Genomic DNA, 14,837 nt, shown 5'->3' on the forward strand with positions numbered 1-14,837 from the left:
ACACTCACAGAGTTTGAGAAGTCAAAAGCAATCACAACTACAACCAAGGTTCCTCGAAATTCCAAAAAATAAAAATAGAAAGAAATTTTCTAAAATTTCTTTACAAAGCCAGCTTTAACCCTAGCACCCAAACCACAGGACCACGTAACAAAGGAGAACGAGAGATCCATGATGGTGATGCAAATGCAAGAGTCTACAAGGCAGAAACAAAATACAGACACAAATAAAAAATCAAACCATAGACAGCTTGGCTGTATCTCAGAGATTAAAAACAACAACAACTAACCAAACAAAACAATAACTCCTGGCATTGATAAACACTTTCAGCAAACTTTCAGGGTACAAAATTATCATACATAACCTTTCTGTACACCAATGGTAAAACCTATGGTGTGAAAGTCAGGGAAACAATCCCATTTACAAGACACAAAATATAACTTACAGTAAACCTATCCCAGGTAGTAAAAGATCTCTATGATGAAAACTTTAAAACTGAGAAGTAAGAAAGTAAGGAAGAAAGAAGGAAGTAAGGACACTAAAAGATGGAAAACCCTCCCTCATAAATATGTATATCTTGAATAGCAGATTCAGACCTAAGACCAAGGGATCACAGCAACCTAACTTTTTTGACAAGAATACACACTGGAGGACAGAGGTCTTTTGCAACAAATGATGTTTGGTAAATTGTGCGTCAACGTGTAGGTGAATGAAACTTGATTTTTGTCTCTTATCCTGAACCAAAAGCCAACTTAACAGGTTCGCCAAAGACTTAGAACTGAAACATTCAAAAGAAAAGGCAAAGAGCACACTATAGGACAGGCAGAGCAAGGACCTCCTAAGTAGGACCTAAGTAGTAGATAAGGACCTCTTGATGCTCATGAAATAAGACCAACAGCTGGTGATTGGTACCTCATGAAACAAAACAGCTTTTAGCATAACAGAGGGAACCGCCATGGAGAGGTAAGTGAGAGAACTCTTTTACTGGTTGTACATCTCACAGAGGATTACTATCTTCAGGATACAAAAAACTCAAAAATCAAAACATCAAGTAATGAAGTACTTAACGAAAATGAGCTACAAATTTGAACACAGGATTCTCAAAAGAAGAAATATGACACTTAAAACAAATCAACAGACTTAAGCATTTTTAATATCAAAACTAGTTTGAAATTTCATTTCATCCCAGTCTGAAAGGTTATCAATAAAGTAAATATTGACAATTACTGCCAAGGTTATGGGAAATGCAGACTGGTCTAGCCACTGTGGGACAGTGTGATTTCTTAAAAAGGTAGAAGTAAAACTGCTATCAAGTAAAATGATTCCACTCCTAAGCAGATACTAAAGGATGGCATATGGGCAAGACACTTGCTCACCCAAGTTTGTTGAGGCTTTATTCAAAGGAGTTAGAAAAGGGAGTCAGCTTACATGTCCATCAACTGGTGAATGGATCCTGTATCTACGATAAAATTTTTATTTAAGTGTAAGCAAATGTGAAAGTTTCAGACAAATGGGTGAACCAGGAAAAGATGGACAGTGTGAGGTAACCCTGACAGAGGCAAAACAAATGCGTGTTCTCTCCCATCTGTGAATTTCATCTTTATATCACTAATATTTCATGTTTGATTTAGAGTTTCTGTAGATGACAGAAGTCAAAAAGAAAAACTGGAAAGGGGTGCTTTAAGAGAGGTGGGATAGTAGATCAGATCATAGGTAATATGCAAACAGAGAAGGTAATACTGGAACTAGAAAATTTTAAATTGGGAGAAAGTGGGAGGATGGTGGAGATGGGGAATACGTGGAGAGAACCAAAATGAAGAGGCCTGAAAGACCTGTAATCTTATAATAAAAACAAACTGCTCTAAAAATCAGTCTATAACATTGCTGTTATCTTATGAAGTGTGTTTTTTTTCACTTCATAGAAACTCAATGAGATAATGAAGAAGTTTCATCACATAAAACCATGAGGCACAACTTCCTGTAAAGAGTAAGAACAAAAATTTCTCCAAGAGAAACACACATGGAGATGAAAACTCGCATGGCTATGCATGGTAACAATAAAAACTGTAACCCCCCAATCCAGGTTCGGTGTTTATTTCTCATCAGGGTCCTTAGATGGATTCTATAAAATACAATACAACAGTACAGCAAACGTGAGCAGAAACATGCACGAGGAAGAAGTCAGAGTACATGCAGCCTGCAGACTGGAGAAGAAAATATGTTAGGCCGAAGACAAATTGGTCACGGATTTGACACTAAAGTTTCCAGCCAGAAAGCCTAAGAATTTGGAATATAGAGAGAACCAGATTATTTTTCAGATCTTAAAAGATTTGTTTTATTTTATGTGTGTGTGACCATTTTGCCTTCCATGCATGAATGTGCCCCTGTGTACCTGGTGCTGGCAGAGGACAGAAAGCAGTGTTGGGTCCCCTGGAACTGGAGTTGTAAGTAGTTGTATGGAAGTGCTGTGATCCAAACCCAGGTCATCGGCAAGAAAAGAGTTCTCATCTCCTGAGCCATCTCCCAGCTCCAGAGCTTGTTTAATTTGCTGTCTAGCTGTGGGGCAGTGCAGGCCATGCTCCTGGCCCCCTGCAGTATAATGCTGATCCTATCTACAGAGAAAGGAACGTTGATTTCATTGATTTTATCGATTCCTCTCTCAGGTGACACTGACTTTCTTGTAGTCAAGGACTCCCAAGTACATAACCAGGTTCATGTGCAATTCTCAGCCACTAGATGTCACATCCTCAGTCCACTCCAGAGTTTGATATGCCTGGCAAGTGAGGAAGTTCTCCTACTTGTTCCATCGAATCTTAGCAATAGATTACTCACTATAATGAAACTGTATTATTGAAAACTGTAGTGTTTTAACACTGCTCGATATTCCTGAGTGATACTTGTGACTGGTTCTTAAGTATGTAAAATCTACTTACATGATAATTGTTTTTTTTTTCATTTATTGGATAGTTTATATCTTTACATTTCAAGTGTTAACCCCTTTCCCTGTTTCCCCTCTGAAACCCCCTTATCACATCCCTCCTCCCTCTGCTTCTATGAGGGTGCTCTCCCTCCCACCTACCCACTCCCACCTCCCTGTCCTGGCATTCACCTACACTGGGGAATCAAGCCTTCATAGGACCAAGGGCCTCTCCTGTATTGATGGCAAACAATGCCATCCTCTGCTGCATATGCAGCTAGACTTGTGGGTCCCTTCATGTGTACTCTTTGATAAGAAAAACATTTATCTTTTTTAAAAATTGCAAGTGATTTTTAATGTAATTTTTTTTTGGTTCTTTTTTTCGGAGCTGGGGACCGAACCCAGGGCCTTGCGCTTCCTAGGCAAGCGCTCTGCCACTGAGCTAAATCCCCAACCCCTAATGTAATTATTTTTAAGAATGTCACATCAGCATTCTGAGCTTTTTTTCTAATATCCACTTATCGGTGAGTATATACCATGTGTGTTCTTTTGTGACTGTGTTACCTCACTCAGGATGATATTTTCTAGTTTCATTCATTTGCCTGTGAATTTCATGAAGTCATTGTTTGTAATGGCTGAGTAGTACTCCATTGTGTGGATGTACCACATATTCTGTATCCATTCCTCTGTTAAAGGACATCTGGGTTCTTTCCAGCTTCTGGCTATTATAAATAGTAGAGCATGTGTCCTTGTTATATGTTGGAGCATCTTTTGGGTACATACCCAGGAATGGTATAGCTGGAACCTCAGGTAGCACTATGTCCAATTTTCTGAGGAATGGCCAGACTGATTTCCAGGGTGGTTGTACCAGCTTTCAATCCCACCAGTAATGGAGGAGGGTTCCTCTTTCTGCATATCCTCACCAGCATCTGCTGTCGCCTGAGTTGTTTTTTTTTTTTCCTTAGCCATTCTGACTGATGTGAGGTGGAAGTGGATATTAGGGAAATAACTGGGACTACAAGGAAGAACAAAGTGTGGATGCCTCAGTCCTACTTAGAAGGGGGGACAAAATAATCACAGGAAGTGGAGGGTGGGCAGGACTTTTGAGGAAGAGAGGATGGGGAGAGAGAGGGGGGCAGGATCAGCTGTGGGAGGAGACAGGGAAGCTGTACAGAGGATCAGGAAATTGAACAAAGGTGTATAACAATGAGGGATGTGGAACCATGGGTAGCCACCAGAAAGCGTCAGATGCCAGAAAACCAAGAGACTCCTAGGACCCAATGGGGATGACATTAGTTGGAATTCACAACAAAGGAGAGAGATGACCTGTAGAGACAATATCCAGAGGTTAGGCACCGCTCCCTGTTGAGGGATGGAGGCACCCACCCCTCTCAAAATTTTAACCCACAATTGCTACTGTCTAAAGGAAATACAGGGACAAAGAGTGAAGCAGAGACTAAAGGAAAGGCTATCCAGTGACTGCCCTACTTGGAGATCCCTCCCATATCCAGCCCCAAACCCAGATAATACTGCTGATGCCAATAAGAGCTTGCTGACAGGAGCCTGATTTGGATGTCTTCTGAGAGGTTCTGCCAGAACCTTACAGATACAGATGTGGACACTTGCAGCCACCAATCTGACTGAGAACAGGGACCCCAATGAAAGAGTTAGGGGAAGGACTAAAGGAGCTGAAGGGGTTTGAAACCCCATAGGAAGAACAACAATATCAATCAAGTAGACCCTTCAGGGCTCCCAGGGACTAAACCAACCAAAAAATACACATGGAGGGACCCATGGCTCTAGCTGCATATGTAGCAGAGGATGACCTTGTCTGGCATCAAAGGGAAGGGAGGCCCTTGTTCCTGTGAAGACTCGATGCCCCAATGTAGGGGAATGCCACTGCGGTGAGGTGTGAGTGGGTTGGTGGATGGGGAGTACCCTTGTGGAGGCAGGGGAGGGGTGAGGATAGGGGTTTCAGAGAGAAAACTGGGAAGGGGGATAACATTTGAAATGTAAATAAACAAAATAGCCAGTTAAAAATTATAAAAAAGGTGAATACCATGTGATTACTGTATTTACACCACTGTATTGACCACTCTCTCCTCTGCCTCCAGCTGCTCTGTTAGCCCGACTCCATCTTTAACTCATAACATCTTCTTTAGTTTTGTACACACTTACATGTAGCCTCCCGGCTCCATCTGCTAGTACTCCATTGTCTGTGTGCTCCAGGCTGACCATTTGGGTAGCATACCAGAGTCCTTGTTCCTGGAGAATACTGAATTCTCCCCCAAAATCCATTTAATGAATGTGCTCTCCATCTAGAGTAAGCCTTCTAAGACTTCCCTCATACATGTTGGCATGTCAGTTGATGTAAATTTTTAGGTCTAGCTTTGCTGACCATATTGTTGTGATTTCATCAATGTACATCCTTTGTTTTAAAAAGAAGTCACAGTTTTCCAGCAGACTTAGTCCTTTGACTCTTAGCAAGCATCTCACCCACTCTTCTGAGATGTTCCCAGAGTCTTCAATGTAGGGATTGTGTTGCAGTTGGTGTGGGGCACCTCAATCATTAGTTATTGTCTGCATTTTGACCAGTTGTGGCTTTCTGTAATGCTCTCCATATTATGCACAAAGGTGCTTCAGAGGTAGTAAGTTCACTTAGCTTTGTGCATAAATAAGCTAGAAAGTATACTGACTTAGGACTGAGTGGCAATGATAGGAAGCTTCAGGAAGGAGTCTTCCAAGTCAGTTTCATCTCAATTTCTCTAAATACTGGGTCTGAGGTTGTAGTGTCTTCGGGTTCTGGAAGGCAACCAAGGACAATGACAAAAACCTATATTGTTTGTGGAGTCTCTTGGACTTCCCTGACCACAACTGAAAAGGGGATCTTCTCTCTGGCATGGAGATTTTTGTTAGACAGTTTGTGACTTGTAGAAGGAAGCATTATCATTCCACGTGTTATAACTTTATTTAAATATATATTTTATACATAATATACTGATTAGTAGGTATGTATTTTCAAGTAAATGTAAAATATTTTCCCTATGGCCTTTTCAAACACTATTAGTGTTATTTATTTCTGTTCTTTCCCTATCCCTCTGTATTACTCTCCCTCGCCCCACCCAGTTAAATGCCCTCTATTCTTGTGTTCTACTATCCCCTGGAACCTTTATATTTTCCTGATTTCTGCAACCACTCTAGGGTATCCCATCTCTAAAGATTCAGAACTAGTGTCTTAGTTAGGGTCACTATTACTGTGATGAGAGCAACTTGAGGGTGAAAGGGTTTATTTGGCTTATATATCATGAATAACAGTCCATTGAGGGAAGCCAAGGCAGGAATTCAAATAAAGCTTGAACTTGGAGCAAGGAGCTGATTCAAAAGCCCCAGAAGAGTGTTGTTCATTGGTTTGTATCTTGTGGCTTGATAAGAAAGTCTTGCATATAGACCATTTCTCAATTGAGGTTCCCCCTCTGAGATGTTTCTAGTTTGTGTCACACTGATAAAAAATAAGATCCACAAATATGACAGAACATATGGTGTTTATCTTTCTGCATGTGGGTTACCTCACTCAGTGTAGGTATTTTCTAGTTCTACCCATTTATTTGCAAATATCATGGTTCATTTTTATGCCTGAATGGTATTCTGTTGTGTATACGAATCACATTTTAATTATCGATTAAAGATCGATAAGAACAATAAGATTGATAAGTCGAAGAACACGTAGGTTGTTCCTATTTCCTAGCTACTGTGAATAGAATAGAAACGAACGTGACTGAACAAGAACCTGTAAAATACGCCCGAGTCGTTTGGGCATATGTCAAGAATCCGTATAGCTGAGTGATATGGTCATCTACTTCTGACTTTATGAGAATTCTCCATACTGATTTCCAGAATGGCTGTACCAGTTTGGAATCCCACCAACAGTAAATTTATATTCCCCTTTCCCCAAATCCATTTGTTGTTACATTGGAAATGAAGTATTTATTTTTACTAATGTGTATGTAAATGCACATGAATCCCTAGGGAGGCCTGGATGAGGTCCCAGAGGATATCAGATGCCCTGAAGCTAGTGTGACAGGTCACTGTGAGTCTCCCAGAACTCATTTCCTCTGTAGTGAGCAGCAAAATGTTCTTAACTGCTAAACCACCTCTCTAGATCCCACAATGACTTTAGAAATGTAAATCATCCAGTGCCTTTCTGTGGATTGTGCTAACAAACAAGCGGAGTCAAAACTTCACCTTTTCCACTTCCACTCCATCAAATTGGCCACCACTGACCTCTGCTTTAGGTGATTGTGTTCTGGTGCTTATTCAATAACTAACATACTGTAATTGTCTGAACGGTGATCCAGAACTTTGAAAATATGAGAGCTCCCCTAAAATGATTGTATTTTGCCAGCAGATGGCAAGCTATGCTCAGTTGAATATATACATGGCTCTGTGCAGAGATGTATCATATGGAGGAAAAGGCCATTTCATCTTGTGCTGTTACCTTGAGATATTTTGTTCTTGATTGTTTCTTTTGGATTTGTCAGCTTTAAGTAAGCTAGTGTCATCTAAATGAGGTATCCCCAATGGACAAGGAGACTCCATCATATTGGCAGGTGGCCAAGTCGATGGATCCTTGTATTGATTGATGATTGTTGTGGGAAGGACAAGCTCACTGTGGACAGTATCACCACTGGGAGAGTGGTTGTAGGTTGCATGAAAATTCAAGTGGAATGTTGTCCTCAGAAAGGCTCACTCAGCAGCTGACTCAGCGAGACACAGACACCCACAGTCAAGCAGTAGATGGAACTTGGGGACTCTTACGGAAGAATAGGAGGAAGGATTGTGAGCTGAAAGGTGATAGGAATTCTACAAGAAGACAAAGAGAGTCAACTAGTCTGCACCTTTGGGACTCTCAGAGGCTGAACCACCAACCAAAGAACATGCATGTGCCGGACCTAGGCCTACCTGCACACATGTACCAGATGTGCAGCTCAGTTTTCATGTGGGTCCTGAACAACTGGAGCAGGGGCTATCCCAAAAGCTATTGCCTGTATGTGGGATGTGTTCTAGCTGGGCTGCCTTGATTGGCCTCAATAGGAGAGGAAGCATCCAGCCTCACAGAGACTTGAAGTGCCAGGGTTGGGGGATACCCATGCGGGCCCCTACCCACTCAGAGGGGAAAGGGAGGGGGAAGGGTTGTGGGAGGGAATGAGCGAGAGGGGGTCAGTGAGTGGGATGTAAAGTGAATAAGTAAAAAAAAAAGTAAAATTTAATTTAAAAATTCAAGCTGAATAATCCACGGAGAAGAAATATATTTGCCTCTTGCCTCTGTATCAGTTTCTCCTCTCCTTCCTCCAGGCCCAGGCCCCAGCCCAGTAATGTTATGCTAAGTAGTGTTTTCATGCAGCCTACCTGCAGTTTTGAGAAGTTCATTATTTTACAACACATAACAAATTGTTTCAGCCCACTAGTGCTTCAAAAATCCTTGTTAACAGAAACTTTTGAAACCTCTGCCCCTTGACCTGCCTGCCCCCAATGTGGCATAATTGTGGTTTTTATAAACCCTACTCTGTCTTCCTCCTAGGCAGAGTCCTTTTTGGCATGAACTTGCTCCCCATTGCTGACACATGAAGGGACTCTTAAGCTGACCTTCATTGAGAGGCGTTCTCCTGTTTCTCTCTCTCTCTCTTTTCTTTTTCCGGAGCTGGGGACTGAACCCAGGGCCTTGTGCTTGCTAGGCAAGTGCTCTACCACTGAGCTAAATCCCCAACTCTCCTGTTTCTCAAATGGGAACAACAGTTTCTGATCTGCAGGTGCTAAAGAATCAGTTATCATTAACAAGAGAGCAGTACCACTAGAGGGAAACCTATTTTTTTCCGGGATGATTGATGCTGGTTACCTGGGGATGAGAAATCCAGGGTGATTAATAAGAGACCAGCATCACTAGGCTAAAATATTCTTCAAGAATTTCTTCAGGGTCAGTGCATAGATGGGGTCTAAAGGGGCCAATGCTGCATTTCAATCTGGTTGCCAAAGTTGGTGATGTGTACATTTTGATTATGTGAGAGCTGCAGAATTGAAGGGGTCATGCAGAACAGCACTGTGAGGGACAATGACGGGGTGGGGCGAGGGAGAGAGATTGGGAGGGAGGGAGGGAAGGAGGGAGAGAGAGAGAGAGAGACCAACCATTAGTGACCATGCAGAGTCAGTAACAGTGGTGACCCAGAATTGATGGAGTCATGGGAGAAAACTGAAGCTTAGCACTGTGTACCAGGACTGGAATTCCTGCAGAGAAGTCATGGTGAAGGGACAGCCTCAGTTTTAGTCAGGGTTGAAGATTTTAAGGGGCCCAGTAGCAAGCACGATTTCCTTTTGCCTGCTTATCAGTTTTGCATGGGCTACTGTTCTCTTGCAGAGTTGCTTTGGTTTCCCAGATCTTTCTAGCACCAGCACCCACTCCCTCTTTTCCTTTTAACCTCCCTCTTGCCTTCAAAGTGGGTCCAGAGCATTTACATTTATGGGTGGGTGGGACAAGGATCTACTGAAGAGCAGTGTTCATAGTAACAGTGCAGGACTGGGCCTCCTTAAGCAGGCATGCTTCAAAATCTTGCCCCTTAGTAGGCTGTCCTTAGCCTCTCCAGGAAAGTGACCCTGAGTCTGACGAGCCCAGAACTGTGTTGAGAGCGATACAATACCCAGCTGTGTGTCTCACAGGAAGCTAGAGAGCGACTGAGATTTAGTCCCCAATAGTTCAAGGACCAATGGCCAGGACACCAGTCTGTGCATCTTATTCCCCCCCTACACACACCTACACTGCTCCCTACAGCCTAGTCTTTGCTCCATTGTAAGTCAGTCAGTGGTCTTTCCCTTCTCTAAGACGTCCAAGTTGACCCAGCTTGCTCAGAAAGGCCTCTTGTGACCCTATAGTGTCCACTGTGTCTCCTTCCCTTCTAATCTCCCTCTCTCACTTCTTTTTCCCTGTCTCCTGACCCCTGTTCTTTAATCCCGTCCTTTGCTTTTTCTTCCTGATAGTGGCGTGTGGAGGAGAACAGAGCTCTAGAGGAGGCTGGCCTGATTGGGGATAAGATTGGAATGTAGCTGGAAGAGAGGGCTACAAAGCCTTTCCCTTTTACACTTCTGGTGCCTGAAAGCTGCAAGCCTAGCTCAGTGCCAAGTCATGTGCTCCTGGTAGGCAGTGGAGAGGCTACCTAGGGTGCCTGCCTGTCTGCAGGAGATGCTATCCTCATGCCCTGTCCTAGCCTTGTTCAGTCTGCTCATGGGCTCTGTTCCATTGAGCTGGCATCTCTTTCTTTGGCCCTCTCTGTTCCTCCCTTATCCATTCTCTAGTGCAGGGAAGGTGTTTATAACTGCTTGGTTTAGCTATTCAGTACCTTTGTGGAGACAAACCTCTCCTCAGCTCAACAGGTAAAGCATGAGGATGAGGTGGGTGGGGCTGGCGGTCATATGCAGTTTCTAAAGGACCATTGCTTCCATAACAGCAGATTCAAACCACATCTCCTCATTTCTCCAGGAGGCAGCTGATTTTCCTGGGTTCTGAGTTTACCAAATTGAACTACTCAGCAGCTTCAGGTGCTTGCTGGTGAATTAGCTCTGTAAGCCCAAACCTATCCTGTCCCCACAGCTCTGCAGTTGTTCTTATTCAGACCTTTGCCATCCATTGCCAACTTTCTATAGACACCCATGGCAGCCCTGTGACTCTATGTGAGCCCCATGGGATCCAGAATGTTCACAATCCACTATGGGTCCCCTATGTGGGTTCAGTCCCCACCTTGAGGACTAGATCCAGGATCCTCTCATTCTCTGTCTTGCTTTCTTTGCAGAGTTAAGGATAGTGTCCTTTCTGCAAATACCTCCGCTAAGACTCAGATCTTTCCTGGGATTACTAGTCCTCACTCTTTGTGGGATTCTTTTTTTCTTCCTTTATGGAATCATAATGTTATATATCCCCTTTCTCATCTACCCGGGTCCTCAGGGTCAAGTGGCTTCCAACTTTCTCACTTTTTAACGGGGAAAGCCAATCATTCCTCCGTGCTTCTTGTGTTCTGCAGCTCCCTCATGGTTGCTGCAGAATGGAAATGTGACTTGTCTTTGGAGTCACGTTGCTTTTAGAATCCTTGTGATATCTATACTGACCTTCTTAGGTCATGTTTTAAGGAGGGGCCTTGGGAGGATTCCTGCTAGGGAGAAGGGAGTTCAGTTGGCAAAAGAATGGAAAAGCCCAAGGATTAGATGATTTAGGTATCGTGAGAATCTCTTAGAGTGTGCTTTTATGAATCAGGATGGTCACTACACAGTACAATCCTATGAAACATCAAGTAGATAAATAATTCCTTGGTTAAAATGGTGTTATGTAGTACATGACTGTAAATTAATAAATAAATAGATTTAAAACTCCCTTGTCACATTTGTTATTTTTCTCGCTTTAGTGAAATGTGTTTAATATTGTTTTTAAAGACAGTCTCACCATGTAGCCCAAGCTAGTAGCCTCAAACTCATAATCCTACTGCCTCATTCTCCTAAATGCTGGGAAGCTGTCCTCTTTCAGAACCTCCATGTCAGGGCATCCTCTACATCTCCACAGCCAGGTCTTGATACTTCCCTTCTCCAGGTGATCTAAGGATAGATCCCATACTTATGTCTTCACCTTGAGAGCCACACTACCACAGCTTCCTTCTGGATGTGGATTTAAAAAGTTCTGGGGGCAGAGTTTCTTTTATGTTGGGATTAGGCTCTCTGTCTTGGCCCTTCCAACAGAAGTGACTCTCTGAGGTGTGGGACACTTAAACACTGGACTTTCTGACAAAAGGGAAGAGTAGAGTTTGGAGATTCACATGCTCTATCAGAAGTGGGCCTCTGGCTCTACCACCATGCCACAATGGATTGCTTGTTCAAAAACTCCTGGGGATATTGCGGGCAAATCTGCCTGAAATATAGGGATAATATTTAGAGGCTCATAGTGACCTAAGATGTGGTCTTTACTTGCCCTCTCATAGCGAGTAACTAGTGTACCAAATTCTGGGATGAACTGTAAAAGTAGAGTGCCAGGGCTAGTGCATTTTGTAACAAATTTGGCCAACTATTCCAAGGACTGTCCTGGGAATTCTGGCCCTGACACTGTCTAACCAGATGGTGGAAGTGACTTTTGGCTGGCCACTAGGTGGCAACTGTGCTATGATGTCTCCAGGTCTCAGAAAGGAAACAATGTCTATTTATTGTAAAGTAGCCTCAAACTGTTCCCCTAAGGGGTCTTCCTTCTTTTGGCCTTTCTCGGGGCCAACAGCATTCCCAAATTCCCACACTTCTAGTAACTGCTTCAGCTCTCCCTTTGATGACTTTAAAGTAAATTGGTGGGATTGCATTCACAAAGTCAATAGAATGATCAAAGAGCTTAAGTGCTGGTTATAGGCACATTCTTGACAGTTTGACTAGGAATGTGTATATGTTGAGAGGAGAGGTCTTCTGAAATTCTTCTTCAATGACAATTATGTCCCATCAGAACGAATGGACAGGCTCTGTAATTGTTCAGGGTTTGTGTCACATATTTGGACAAGATTAGAGCAATTATTTTTTTGAACCAAAGTTCTCTTTGGAGAACAGTAATATCCCTGACAGTGCAATGTATACACTGGGTATCTGGAGGAAAGGAGTGACTGACAGTGAGGGCCGGGCTTGACTGCTGTAGGAGGGATGTAGTCACTGAGAGCAGCTCGCATGCAGGGCCTAGTAAGCAAGCCCAGATTGGTTGTTGGAAGACATCTGCCTTAAATCAGGGTTTCTCTGCTTCTGGAACTGGCCTAGACCCTGAGTGCAGAGCACAGACTTCTTGACCATGTTCTTTGGCTTTTGTGATTTTCCTGGGGTGAAAACTGGAAGACTGGTTTTCAAGTGCCATCCCATCCCTAGCTCCTCAACAGCAGAGAGGGGAGGACTCTCCTCATTCTCCTGCGCAGCTCTGGAAGGCTGTGCTCTTTCCTGCTTTGTGTCTGACATTAGTATTGATGGTGGAGACAATGATATTGATGGTGGGGAGGATGCCTGGCCTCTCAGCCTGCCATTCATTGTTCTTGAATGGTAGAGAATTCCTTCCTCCTGGAGGCTACATGGTGGCCTTATGCTTACAAGTTTTTCCTTCAAGTCTCTTCCTTTGATGGATCAAAGTTACCAGGCTCTGTAATCATCATAGTTAGGATGGTAAAAAGAATTTTACCTGAAATCAGTGACCAAGCTATTCTGTACTCCTTACTGTGACCAACTTCTTCTTGGATCAAGAAGCAGAGCTGAAGATCTCTTTAAGAAACCAGTGAACTAAGAATCAAAGCTATGGTTGGACTCTTATAACTCTTGCCAGCTTGGTATTTGAATGGGGTTGACTCATAACTACTGCTCCTATGGCACCCAATCAGCATGGACCTAGGAGTTTATATCTGGGTCTTTGTTTATACTTGCAAATAAACTTTCAGGAGCAATCTGTACCAGATGTTTGGTGTGTTACTTTGCTGGGAGAGTAGTATTTTTTCATGACCTCATTTAATATTAATCCCCAAATCCCAAGCAGCTATGTCTGGTGCAAAGACACTCCTAGACATTAAGGGTTTCTGTGTAGATAAGAAAAATAGGCATCAGTGCACATCTGTGTAGTGGATGATTATGCATTAGAAGGGAGAAGAGCTGAGGTATCTTAACTGCTAAATACTTGGGTAGATTGGCCAGTCACTGAATCATTTGCGCATTCTCTTCTACAGACAGTCGATTGCACTTAGGGATTCTAAATTGTGCTGATGAACAGTAATCAATTGGCTAGGAAATTCAACTGAAGCAGCACTTACTCATCTTGTGGCCTTGGCCTTGTCTGTCTACCAACCCAATGGAATCACACGGCAACAAGAATGACGGTGCCTGTTAATCTTTTGAGTCTTGAAAATGTATCCCACCCATCCTCTCTTCCATTGCCATTTGGGCTTTTTGGATCTATTTCAGGGAGCAGAACAAGCTCTTCATCCACCTACACTCATATTATCCAGGTTCCCTTTCCTTCTATTACCCAGTGTTTGTGGTTCCAGGGATCTCTGGCTTGTGCATGATTTATAAAAAGAAGGCGATTGAGTTGGGGAGACAATTGGGGAAGGTAAAGGGCTTGGACTGTTGCAATTTTAACCTTAAAATATTGCAAACATGCTTTGGGGAGACAGATGCAGTGGTTTGAATATTCTTGCTCAGAGAATGGCATTGCTGGGACATAGGGCTTTGTTGGAGGAGGTGTGGCTTTGTTGGAGGAAGTTTGTCACTGTGGGGTTGAGCTTTGAGACTGTCCTCCTAGCTGCCTGAGGACAGTCTGCTCCTAGCTTCCTTTGGATGATGATATAGAACTCTCAGCTCCTCCTACACCTGAACACTGCTGTGCTTCCCACCATAATAATGGACAGAAACTCTGGACCCGTAAGCCAGCCCCAATTACTTGGTCATGGTGTCTCTTCACAGCAATGGAAACTCTAAGACAAGCATAAACTGTTTTCTACAAATAACTGATTCTCCTCAGGAGATGGGCTGGAGCCTCTGGGGCATTTGACTTCCTCTTGGCATAAGGAACTATTACTTTTACTGAAGGGGAACAAGCTTCCTTGCAGCCATGTTTGCAATCCTTGACAGAGACACTGTCACTTATCTACTACTGAATATTTGTACTGTCTACTGAGAACAACTGAGCTGTCTCTCAGCAGCTGAAAATGCTCCAGCTGGGTCAGAGAAATGGTATGATCCCACGTGTCTCTTTGCAGGTGCCAGAGTATCTGCCTGGACTTGAACCCCCATTTCCCTCAGGGATCTGCCTGTCTCCTCCTCAGCACTAGAATTACAAACACTGCTTGTCAGGCTCAGCCCGTATACATGGATTCCAGGATCAAATTCAGGT

The 14,837-nt window shown here is 43.2% G+C and overlaps 1 protein-coding gene across 8 annotated transcripts in view; it reads left to right on the forward strand.

Annotated features, from left to right (window-relative positions):
- Window positions 1-2,075, forward strand: part of Nme8 (NME/NM23 family member 8) — a 69,777-nt gene extending 67,702 nt beyond the window's left edge. For 7 of the 8 annotated variants that reach the window (XR_015640922.1, XR_015640923.1, XR_015640924.1 and 4 more), the window contains one exon: window positions 1,920-2,072. The gene's annotated coding sequence lies outside the window, so the exon portion shown is untranslated. 8 annotated transcript variants of the gene reach the window in all.
- The last annotated feature ends 12,762 nt before the right edge of the window (window positions 2,076-14,837 follow it).

Source organism: Rattus norvegicus, chromosome 17 (genome assembly GCF_021556685.1).
Source record: "Rattus norvegicus strain SHRSP/BbbUtx chromosome 17, alternate assembly SHRSP_T2T, whole genome shotgun sequence".
Classification (NCBI taxonomy): Eukaryota; Metazoa; Chordata; class Mammalia; order Rodentia; family Muridae; genus Rattus; species Rattus norvegicus.